At 43.1% G+C, this 12,246-nt stretch overlaps 1 pseudogene; it reads right to left on the minus strand.

Annotated features, from left to right (window-relative positions):
* Positions 1 to 10,914: 10,914 nt before the first annotated feature.
* LOC137248539 (piggyBac transposable element-derived protein 4-like) overlaps positions 10,915 to 12,246 on the minus strand; it is a 71,590-nt pseudogene continuing 70,258 nt past the window's right edge.

A 12,246-nucleotide genomic window follows, 5' to 3' on the forward strand; every position in this document is an offset into this window, starting at 1 on the left:
TTTGGTAAGCGCCAGTGACCATAAACGGTTAAAAAGAGGGGAGCTGAGTTCGGGCAGATGTTCTCTAAAAGGACATAGCAATTATGTCTTCTGTGGCCACATTCACCCGCAATCAAATTTGGTTGTGTCTGGCAGTCTTTGGGATGTGCGCACTGGCAAGAATTTAACACCTTTGCCAGCACATTCTGACCCTGTGCCAGCCGTTCATTTCAATCGTGATGGTTCATTGATTGTGAGTTCCAGTTATGACGGACGCTGTCGCATTTGGGATACAGCCAACGGACAATACTTGAAAACTCTGACTGATGACCATTAGCCTACAGGTCTCTATTATTCGATATTAAGTGGTTTTACTTTTACAATTTTATCTTTCCTTTGATTTTCGATTTCAGGAAGATCGCAATCGACTTTTTACCTGGTGGATTAAACTCATTACACCTCACTTTAAAAAAAACGCAAGGACTCAATCACAATTGGCACTGATGATGACTGCCAGGAATTGGAATGAGCTATTGGTGAGTGATATCCATAATTAGCGTGTGTTTATTCTTAGCCATAGAAATAAATCGCTTTATGAAAACTATATCCTTGGCCATTTATAGGGAATTGCAGGGTTTTCAGAAAAAGGCTTTTCTAACCATTTACAATTTTTTGAACATGGGGTTGGGTTGGTGATTTTGTACAATTGTGGTAAATTCCTTTTAAAATTGATTGACTTTCCGTTGTTCATCTTTGCTTCAATTGAAATCGGATCTTGTCTTCTGAACTTGAGAAGATCAGAATAGCTTTTTAAAATTGATGAAAACAAATAGAAATACTTGAAAAGTTAAACATGTCTTTGTCTGCCCTGTTTCAAAATGTTTCCGGTAAAAGAGATCTATTTTATTTTTTCCGTGAATTTTCGTAGACATGTATCTTTGGGAGTATATTAGTAGCGATAATAAATTTGGAAATGCCAATAATTCATTTGCTGCTAAAGATTTCGGGAATTGATAAAATCATGTTGTTTTGGTCATTCTTTCAGAAATTCTTTGAATAATGCCGTACGTTAGAATTTTATTCAAAAATGCACTATCTCAAATTTGTTGCCAAACCTCCCAATAGGAGCATGAGTGCAATGCATTTTGTCGTAAGAACTTTGTCAGCCGAGCAAACTTCTTGTGATTTTAATGGATTTCACTATGATACTTAAAGTGACGTAGTCACAAATACAACTTTTAGCAAACTTTTGAATCGGCTTATGCAATATCACCAACGTTGATGACGCCTCTTTTGTGTATATGCATTGCAGTACATATTGTCCAACTATTTCCAAATTAAGTTTGGAGCCATTTTAAATTATTTATTAGAAATCCAATAAGAGATGTTATGGCACATCTTCAGTATCTTAATTTTCGACTTTATTTCTATTTGAATATTTTTGGAATCGCTGGATATTCTGGTGACGATATGAATAAATTTCTTTGGGGGCGTAAAATGCAAACTTAATTGCAGATACTGTGGCAGATAACGAATCTGCGTTAGGTTATGTTGGCCTCGTTCGGGGGAACGATGCAGGGTTATACGGGTTGTTGGCCTCGCTCGGGGTGAACGAGAGCTGGGTTAAGCGGGTTGTTGGCCTCGTTCGGGGTGAACGAGAGCTGGGTTAAGCGGGTTGTTGGCCTCGTTCGGGGTGAACGAGAGCTGGGCATTAAGAAAGATAATGGGCTGAACGCCTTTAGGTTCCGTGGCAGATCGGTTCGCCCTTCTGTTGTAGATTTTTATGATGTCCTCGTTATGGGATAACGAGTGAATGGGATGGTTTCTGGTGTCCTCGCTCGGGGCGAGAGAGTGAATTTGGGGTGGTTTTTTGCAAGGGGCCCCCGGTTAGTATTATTATGAAGCCTCAGTTTTGCTTTTTGTTTTGCGAGCTTTTGGTAAGCTCCCGTGCGCCCTCGTGTCTCTAGCTCCCTTTCCCCATTGCCCACAAGTAGCTAGGTGTAGGATTCCCCCTCCGGCAGACCCGGTATGAGACCGGGGGTGAGAAAAAAAAAGAAAAATAAGATGTAGGATCGCCCTCCGGTAGACTCGCACCATCACGAGACCGGGGTGGTTGATTATAATTAGGGCCTCGGGATCGACGCAAGCTTAGGGATAGCGGGGCATCACGGCGCGTGGTTGAACGCGTCTTTATGTCCCGCGCTCCCTTTCGCCATTGCCATCGCGTAGTACGCCTTAGGTTTCCCCTCCGGTAGACTCGCACCCTCACGAGACCGGGGGGTTGATGATAATATATGGCTCGGGAGAAACACAAGCTTAGGGATAGAGAGACACGAAGACGTGGGTTCCTTAATATGCTTTCGATGCTATCACCAACCGTGGGCCTCTAATTGTAGGTAGTCGGGGGAAATAGTGTTGTGGTTTTCTGGGGTTTTGTGAGGCGGAATTTTGCCCCTTACATTTCCTCCTCCTTGTCGTGGGACGGAAGGAGTACCAATTTCGAAATTGGTCTAGTTATTTGTCCCTTGGTTGTCTGGACGTCAACAACACGAACACGGTTGTCAGAGCCTGGGTGTATGTTGACGATTCTCCACTCGTTAGGTTGGAGGTTATCCTCCTTGATAACGACCAGGTCTCCGGATTTTAAATTGGATTGTGGATGTTTCCACTTATATCGTTTCTGGATCTCGGTGAGATATTCCGATTTCCATCTTTGGCAGAAAGTATGATGCAAGGCCTTCATTTTTTGCCATCTGTTGACTATTGAGGCAGGATTCTCGTCACAGTCGAGTTCGGGTGGAGCTAACAGATGCCCACCCACGAGAAAATGGCCTGGAGTAAGCGGCTCCAGGTCGGAAGGTTCATTTGATGAGGGACTCAGTGGTCTAGAGTTAAGACATGCCTCTATTCGGCATAACAGGGTCGTAAACTCCTCGAAGGTATATTTATGGTCGGACGCGATTTTTTTATAATGGGTTTTAAAACTTTTTACCCCTGCCTCCCACAAGCCTCCCATGTGAGGAGCACCTGGGGGTATGAAATGCCATGCGAGGTTTTGGTGGCTATATTTATTCATGGTATCGTCCCTCGCTTCCCAAAGAAATGCCTTGAACTCCGATCGTAAGGATCGTGAAGCTCCGACAAAGTTTGTACCGTTGTCGGAGTAGACGTTTTTTGGGCATCCTCGTCGGGATACAAATCTGGAAAAGGCAGCCAAGAAGGACCCGGTACTAAGGTCGTTTGTCGCTTCAAGATGAATAGCTTTCGTTGAAAAGCAGACGAACAAACATACATATCCCTTTGAGGTCCGACACCCTCTCTGTGAAGGCCCTGGCAAAAGTGGTGCGCTCCTTGGGAAGGATGCCCATGAGTTGAGTTTGTGCCCGCTTCTTGTAAATAGTACACACTTTACATTTGTGGATGACAGACCTAATCATGGTTTTAACACGCGGTATCCAGTACTGAGTGCGAATAAAGCGCAGCATCAGCTGGTTTTCTCCATGGAGGGAGATCTTATGTATAAACTCAACTTGGAGTCTGGATAGCCTACAAGTGTACGGCAGGATAATTGGGTGTCGTTCGTTGTAGGGCATATCTTTGGATGAGTCAATCCTACCACCAGTTCTGATTATACCATCAGAATCGATAAATGGGTTTAAGGGTAAAATTTCACTCTTCCCATGAATTGGTTTCCCTGACTTCAAGTTGGCATACTCTGCTTGATAATATTTCCTTTGGCATATAGCTATCAATCGTTGTGACGTAGTTTCGATTTCATCAGGTCCGATTGTATGAGACTGCCTATTGAAGGAAACTCTAGTTTTGGGATGTGTTCTGCGGGCAAATCGAAAAATGTAAGATATAACCCGCAGCGCCCTTGAAAGGTCGGAGAACCTATCAAGGATGTTAGGGTTGTTGTTTACTGACGCTGCATGAACCTTTATCCACTTTTCCTCAATTGACGTGTTGTATTCGGTGTCTTGTGCTGGCCAGTGGGAATTGTCTTCTTGCAGCCAAGAAGGTCCCTGCCACCACAACGAATTGTTGACCAAATCTGACGCTAGTAGTCCTCTGCTCCCTAAGTCCGCTGGGTTAGATTCCGAGTCAACGTGAAGCCAGTCCTTATTACCTACCATATCGGGGATCTTGGTGATTCGATGTGCGACGAAGGTTGACCAAGTACAGGGCGGCTTGCGTATCCATGCGAGTACGATGGTTGAATCCGTCCAGAGGTGAACTTTTACTGGTCCCAAATGAATATTTCGGAATATTGATTCCATCATTTCTGCGAGAAGCACGGCGCCGCAGAGTTCTAAACGTGGTAGCGAGATGGTTTTCACTGGAGCTACTCTGGTTTTTGCTAAGAGTAAGTGTATGAAAACCTGATCGTCTCTTTTTACGCGCATATATATCGCTACAGCATATGCTTTCTCGGAAGCGTCACAGAAACCGTGGATTTCTATTTCGCCTTCCGGGGTAAAATTTACCCACCGCGGTATCCGTATGTTATCTATTTCGCCATAGTGTTGGGTGAAGGTTTTCCACCGTTCTAATGTATTTGTTGAGACAGGCTCATCCCATCCGGTGCCTTCTAACCAAATATTCTGCATTAATATTTTCGCCACTATGACCATTGGGGCGAGCCACCCTAATGGGTCGAACAGCTTGGCGATGGCTGACAATATTTCTCGCTTAGTTAGTTTTTCTGGATCCTCCAGTGGTCCTGCTTTAAAATAAAAGAGATCGGAGTGCGCATTCCATCTTATGCCCAATGCCTTCACGGTGCTGGTGTCTTCGAACGCCAGAAAGTCTTCGCTTAGTCGATCAGTTTTCGGGATGTCTTTTAGAACTGCCTCCGAGTTTGATGTCCATTTCCGAAGTGGAAAACCAGCTGACTGTAGTACCTGTCGTATTTCATCCCTTGCCTTAATGGTCGATGCGATGGTGTGTCCTCCCGCTAATACGTCGTCTACATACATGCACTCTCGCAGGATGCTCGATGGTGTTGGATGGGAATGTTCCACATCGTCAGCTAGCTGTAGAAGCGTTCTGATGGCCAGGTATGGAGCGCAGTTAACTCCGAACGTTACAGTCTTTAACTCGTAGAGGCCTATTGGTTCACTAATGTCCTTTCGGAAAACAATCCTCTGAAATTTGGTATGGTTGGCATCCATCCAAATTTGCCTATACATTTTCTCTATATCGCTATTAAAGACATATCGATAGAGTCTCCAACGTAGAATAAGAATTGGGAGATCTGCTTGTAGCATTAGACCAGGTAGGAGAATGTCGTTTAGACTGCTGCCATTAGCCGTCGGGCTTGAGGCATTGAAAACGACTCGGACTTTCGTCGTTATACTTTCTGCTTTGACAACGGCGTGGTGTGGCAGAAAGTAATTATTTGTTTCATCTGCTGCGACGACACTGCTGATTTTTTCCATATGTCCAAGAGTCTCGTATTCTGAGAGTACCCTAATATATTCTTTCCCTAAGTCCGGATTTTTTATTAACCGGGACTCGTTTCGGTAATATTGTGAGAATGCGCGCTTAAGGGATCCTCCTAAACTCAGCTCTTGTGAGTAGCCTTGCTTGAATGGGAGGGATACTATATACCTCCCATCTTCGTTTCTTCTTGTTGTTTCTTTATACAGCTGTTCCTCTGCATTAATGCTTTTGCCTTTTGGCAAATTTTCTAACTCCCAGAAAGCTTTTAGTTGGTTGTCCAGCGCGACTTCGTTGTAAAAGGACACTATGTTCTTTGTTGCATTCGGTGCTTCAATACGACCGGTTAGTATCCAACCGAACACTGTCTCTTGGGCCAGAAGTGTATTAAGTACATTCTTTTTTAGACCGCTTAGTATAATTTGGGGATATATATCGCCACCAAGTATGAGGTCTACATCTTCATTGACGTAGAACCTCTTGTCTGCCAAAACTAAGTCTGGGAACGCCTGCATCGTCATTGTTTCGATATGGCAGGATGGCAGATTCCCAGTTAGTTTGGCTAAAATTAGAACAGGAGTAGTCAAGCTAAAGCATGGGTCCACTGGTGAACGTAGCTCGATGGTGGATGCCTCTTTAACTTGAGCAGATACTGCGTTGGTGATGCCTGAAACTTGGGCATGCATTTTCCTTGCCGGCAAATTGATTCTGCGTTTTAGTCTTTCTGTCATGAAAGAGCATTCAGACCCTGAATCAATTAATGCCCGCGCGGAGAAGTCGGTACCATTATGATGAATGTGTACGCGAGCAGTTCCTAATAGTACGCCTGTGCTGGAATTAGCATGACAGGATTTTACATTCTGGTTCGCAGAAGAATTTGGTTGCCCCGATTCCTGTCTTCTTTGTGCTTGTGCTGAAGTCGACGGGATATTATCCGCGTCTTTGAATGGATTGCGCCTCATAGGTTGCTGAACTGTATCCGCATGCAGGAGCGTGTGGTGACGAGAGTGGCATTTGGCGCAGTTGTACGAACTGGTGCACCTCGTCACTGTGTGTCCTGGGGATAAACAGTACAGGCATCCCCCCGTGGATTTGATGAAGTTGATTCTCTCCACTGGGGTTAGATCACAGAATCGGGGACAATTCCGTAACCTGTGTTCAGCTTTGCACATTTTACAAAAAACTCTAGATGTTGATTTTGAAGTAGGTTTTGATACCTTCGTTTGGAAGGCACCAAGTCTTTTTATGGGGGTTTCGGTTGGATGCCGAGTATTTGATGGCTTTTGGCCCTTTTGGGCGTTAGTGCCAGTGAAGCTAGACACTGTTTCCAGTGTCTGAAACCTATTTGATAGAAATTTGTCCATATCTTCCCATTTAGATATGTCCATTTTATGGTCTATGCTTTGTTCCCATAGAGCCAGGGTACTTTCCGGTAACTTTGTCGAACACAAATAAGTTAGTATTGCATCCCAATTGGATGTGTCGATTTTGTGACACTTGAGGGACGATAGACAATTGTTTATATCGCTATGTAATTTCTTTAACGCGCTCCCACACTCACTCTCTACCTTCTTTAAATTAAAAAGAATTTGAAATTGCGTGTTGACTAATATACGCTTGTTTTCATATCTTTCGCAGAGGTTTTTCCAGGCCATATCAAACCCATCATTTGTTAGAGGGCATTTTTTTACAATATCTTTGGCCTCGCCCTGAGTCTTGTTGTTCAGATGGAACAATTTCTCCACCCCCTGTAGGTCGGAATTATTTATGTATATAGCAGTAAACAGGTCACGAAAGGTTGGCCATGATAAATAGTCACCTTTGAAAATCTCCGTGTCGCAAGGAGGGAGGCGGATCTTATGCCCGCGAGGTGCAGCTGGGGGTGCTTGCTCAGAGATAGCACTATTCTCTACTTTTTTAAATTTCTCTGCCTCGGCAGATATTGTGGATAAGCACCGCATATATATTGCGTAGGTAGAGATCTGTTTTTTCCGGATGGCCAACACATCATTTGCGTCGACATCTTCTGATCCCATCAGTGAGTCAAACACAGACTTAACCGTCTTCCATAAGGAGCGCAACTCTTCTTGCTGTATCGCAAGAGTGTGCTTATTATGACTTTCCTCTGGAATAAGGCTGTACTGCTGTTCAAACTCTGAGATTAACTGAGCTGATCGGATATATATTTCCATATTCTCAACAAATTATTCCTACCCAACTAAAAACAAATTAATTCTTTGAACAAAAAAATGGAAACAATGCTTTGAAAGGTCGCTTTTACTTATTTATTTATTTCAGATTTGGCCGACTCGTCTGATATTTTCTCAAAAGTGAAGATAGGTAATGGTGTAACCTACTCGCCACCCGCACGTATATATATGTATGTATGTATAGGTGTGTGTGTAAATAAATTTGCTGATTATTTTTGTGCCGTAAGACAGAGAGCAGAGGGGAGCAACACCAATGTGTACTGTGTGAAGCAAAAGGGGGCCACTCGCCACTTCAACCTTCAATTTTATTATAAGAAATAAGTGCGCGCGTTGATATAAACTCGACGAAAAGTGTAAAAACTCAGTGAAAACTGTTGTAAAAAACTGTGTCGATTGAACTAGTGAAAATTAAAGTGCTTGAAAAGAAAATGAAAAATGCTACAGCCGTGTGGCGTTAGATTTTAATATGAATGTGAGGTTATGTGCACCTCTACCTTGTGCTGTGTCCGGAGAGCCTTACCGCTGGTGGGGGGACAGACCAGATAGTCACAAGGAATCTTAAACGAAGTTAATGCAACGCGTTTGCACTTATTTTTCTTTTCGGCACTAAGTTTTTTACACTTTTCGCGGTTAATAACAAATCACTATGCGTGTGGCACTGAGAATCTTTATTTTCTTTTTTACTCGGTTTTATTTATTTTTTTTTGTGGCAAGAAATATTGCACTTACTGTGACCTTTTTTGTGATTTGCTGTTCTGGTGATGATGTGGCAAGTTGGTTTGCGATGTTAAAATTGCTTTAGCTGGCAGTGTTTTACCCAGATGTTGTTAGCCAATTATAGGTTATCACCAAGCGTGTTTATCAGCTCCTGTTTAATATCACCAAAAGAATTTTACCACCAAAGTGTACCACCAAGCGTGTATTTCAGCTTCTCAAAATAATTTTACCACCAAAGTGTACCACCAAGCGTGTATATAGAAGATTTTGTGTGGATGTGGACTGAATATAGGCGCTCTGTTCTAATTCCCGGCTCGAAGGACCAAATGTTCGGCCTGAGTGTGTCGTAAACCGGCAGTGGGTAGGCGCACACGGGTCGATCTCGTTCAATGGGTGATTCACTCAAAAGGAAACAGAGAAGAACACAGGAGGATTTTCCTCGTTATAATAATGCACTTTATTAGGTTACAATAAACTAACGTGGGTATAATATTACCTGAATATGTTGGAACACGGCGGAGAACGCTGGCGGCAGATGTGTACGCGTTGGCTGTTGAAATCAAAGAGGCCGGTTGTATAGCAAGCTACAACCGTTGATCCTCCGTTTTGGAGGGGAAAGGCACCCACACATCAACCCCGACATGCATATGCATGAGTGCTGACAAAAAGCACACATCCACGTGCATGTACGTGCATGCACATGCATGAGGGTGATGGTGTGGGTGGTTATAAATTAATTCGAGTATCGAGTATCGATTTGCAGAGTTACATTGGGGGGGTCGCAATCAGATGCGGAAAAGTTAGGCATCCTGCCTAAACAATGTACATATGTGTAGACATAATGATTTATTTGTTTATGTAGATAAAAGTGACTGCTTATTATCGGCTTAGAGTTGATAGTATGTCTTAGTGTTGCAAATATTCGTCACACTGCCCTCCACCTAAGTCTGATCGTCCCCATCAGACAAATTTCCTGATCTAAACGCCGCTAGCATATCCAAATGAACCACCCTTCTATTTCGTGGTTTCCCAATGGTTTGTATGCGGTAGATGGTATCACTGATCTCCTTCACAACTTTGTACGAGCCTTCCCAACTGCACCAAAATTTGGGTGGAACACCTTTCCGCCAGTGAGGGTTGTATATCAGTATCAAATCTCCCTCCCGGAAACCTTCCGAATTATTGTTCTTTTCGTACCTGTGTTTCATCCTAGTGCTTATTATCGTGATTCGTTCCCTCACACTCTGTTGTTTGGTCAATGAACTACTTCGTAGAGCTCGCGCTTTACGGATTGGCTTCGCACAATCAGTATCGTTCCCAGGTTTCACAACGGTAGTGCGCCCTGGCTTGAAACTACCCTCGCATTCATTTTGGGAAATTTGTTTCTTCGTTTTTGTGCGTCCATTTGGTTTTGTCAATGCCAGTGTTTCTCTCGCAGGTACTTTTGATTTCGCTTTATTTGGCCCATTCGATCCATGAACCTTTGCCTTTAACTTTCGTGGTCTTTGTCGAGTCTTCTCCACCAGTACTCGATTACTACTGAACCCTTTCTCAACACTGAAGTTGAATGGTACCTCCTTGTTCTTATAACGCGTAACCTTTCTCTGCATATCGATCCTGATGTCATGGCCAACTAAGAAGTACACTCCCAATATAACTTCATCAACAATCTCCGCCACAACGAATTTGTGTACAACCATGACCTTCCCAATTAAGACTTCACAGATCACTTCTCCCCGGACTTGCTTACACTCGCCAGTGACCGTACGCAACCTTGCTCCAGGTAATGGCTTTACTCTCCTGTTGACCAAGTCAGATCGGATTAAGGGATGAGATGCGCCCGTATCTACAGTCAGTACATGTTCCTTGCCATCCACATTTCCTTTGATGGTAAGACTGCTCGAGTTTCTTCCAATTTGCGAGATAGATATCACAGGACATTCAATAGCTGGGGCAAGTTTTCGATATTTACATCTGACTCGCTCTTGCTTATCTCCTCCAGTTTTACGTTTACGACCAGCCAAGTTGGAACTACCAGGACCTGTCCTGCAATGACGTGTAATTTATCCCGGGCTACCGCACTTGAAATACTTCATAATTCCAGCATTTTTCTGTTGTGATCCCTTCAGTGCTTCCAAAATTGTGTCTACCCAATCTGGCCTTTCTACTTCCACACGGCGTGCTTTGAAAGCTGGCTTACACAGAAGCGATGCTGTTTCCTGAATAAGAGCATGCGATACCGTTTCTGTGAATGAAGGTTTTGGGTTTGCGTATGTCGCTCGCTTCGTTTCAATATCCCGCATTCCATTAATAAAGCTCTGGATTTTTACCCTTTCGGTGTAATCCACGGGTGCGTCCACATTCGCTAAATGTGCCAGCCTTTCAACATCCGAAGCAAACTCCTGCAAAGTCTCGTTCGCTTTTTGGTAGCGATTTTGCAACTCAATTTGATATATCTGTTTCCTATGCTCGCTTCCGTAACGTCTTTGGACAGCGGCCATTAATGCTTCATAACTGTTCCGTTCGTACTCTGGAATAGTCTGTAAGATTTCAGCTGCAGGCCCTTTCAATGCCAAAGTGCAGCAACTTTATCTTCAGCATTCCAGTTGTTCGTTGCTGGTGTCTTCTCAAATTGAACCTTAAAGACCTGGAAAGGAACAAATGCGTCAAAAGATGGAGTTTTTACCTTCGAATTGCTTGCTGAAACAGGCGATTTAGTTGCAGCTCCTGTATACGACCTTTTAAAGCATCTACCTCTGTCGGAAATTGATGCATTTTTGCAACCTGCGCTTCCAGTTTTGATGATACCTGTTCCAAAATTTCTGCCGACATTTCAGATATACGTGCCTCTTGCGCTTCCAATTGAGATGCCATATATGCCTTTTGATCTTCCAGTTGAGATGACACTTGCGACGTCATTTCTGAAATACGTGCCTCCTGTGATCCTAGTTGAGATACCATATATGTCTTCTGTTCATCCAGTTGTGATGACATGTTGGTGGATATTTGTGATGACATTTCGGACATTTGTGCCGCTATTGCAGCCAATATCATGCTCAAGTCTGTGTTCGCCATTGTCTGTGGTATTTAGTTTTTCTCTTCAATTTTTGTTGTTGTCTCGTCACCACACCCATCGTAGTCGTGCCTGAAGTTCGAGTTTATTGCTGGTTGTATTCAATCCACGGCTCTTCAACTTCTTCTTCAGTTGCTGGATCCTCAATTCACTCAAATTTGCCATGTCCAAGTTGTATTCGCAATCTTCGGAATTTATTCAACAATTCCTCTTCTGACACCAATTGTAACGAATTTAGTGAAATTCCGCTTATTTGCAACCTTCTACTAACGTTAGTATCGCTTAACTGTTGAATAAATAACTCCAATATTCAATAATTTTAAATGATATTTATTAGACTACTTTGAAAATACTTCACAATAACACTTATACTTCGCAACTGATAGCGTAATTAAATCAAACTGATTGCCCATGCCTCAGCTGGCGCTGCTTTAACACTCTTCGGTTTCCTCGTTCGCATACTTTTCGGCGTTTCTCCTTCTAGAATTTACTACTTGTTTACCAGCTATAAACTCACCAGCTATAAACTACAGATGCACGTTTATAGCTTCTCATATGCGCGTGTATATGTGAGTGATACTTCGACCGGTGAGTTCATACTTTTGTGAGCATCACAGATATATGCATGTGTTTGTGCATATCTCTCCGCTTCTTGTATGTACATATGTGTAGACATAATGATTGATTTGTTTATGTAGATACAAGTGACTGCTTAGTATCGGCTTAGAGATGATAGTATGCGTTAGTGTTGCTAATATTCGTCACAGTATATAAGTAAATTATGTCAACATTCAACTGCAACATTCGTCTCCAAAGCACTCAGCT

Source organism: Eurosta solidaginis, chromosome 4 (assembly GCF_040869045.1).
Source record: "Eurosta solidaginis isolate ZX-2024a chromosome 4, ASM4086904v1, whole genome shotgun sequence".
Lineage (NCBI taxonomy): Eukaryota > Metazoa > Arthropoda > Insecta > Diptera > Tephritidae > Eurosta > Eurosta solidaginis.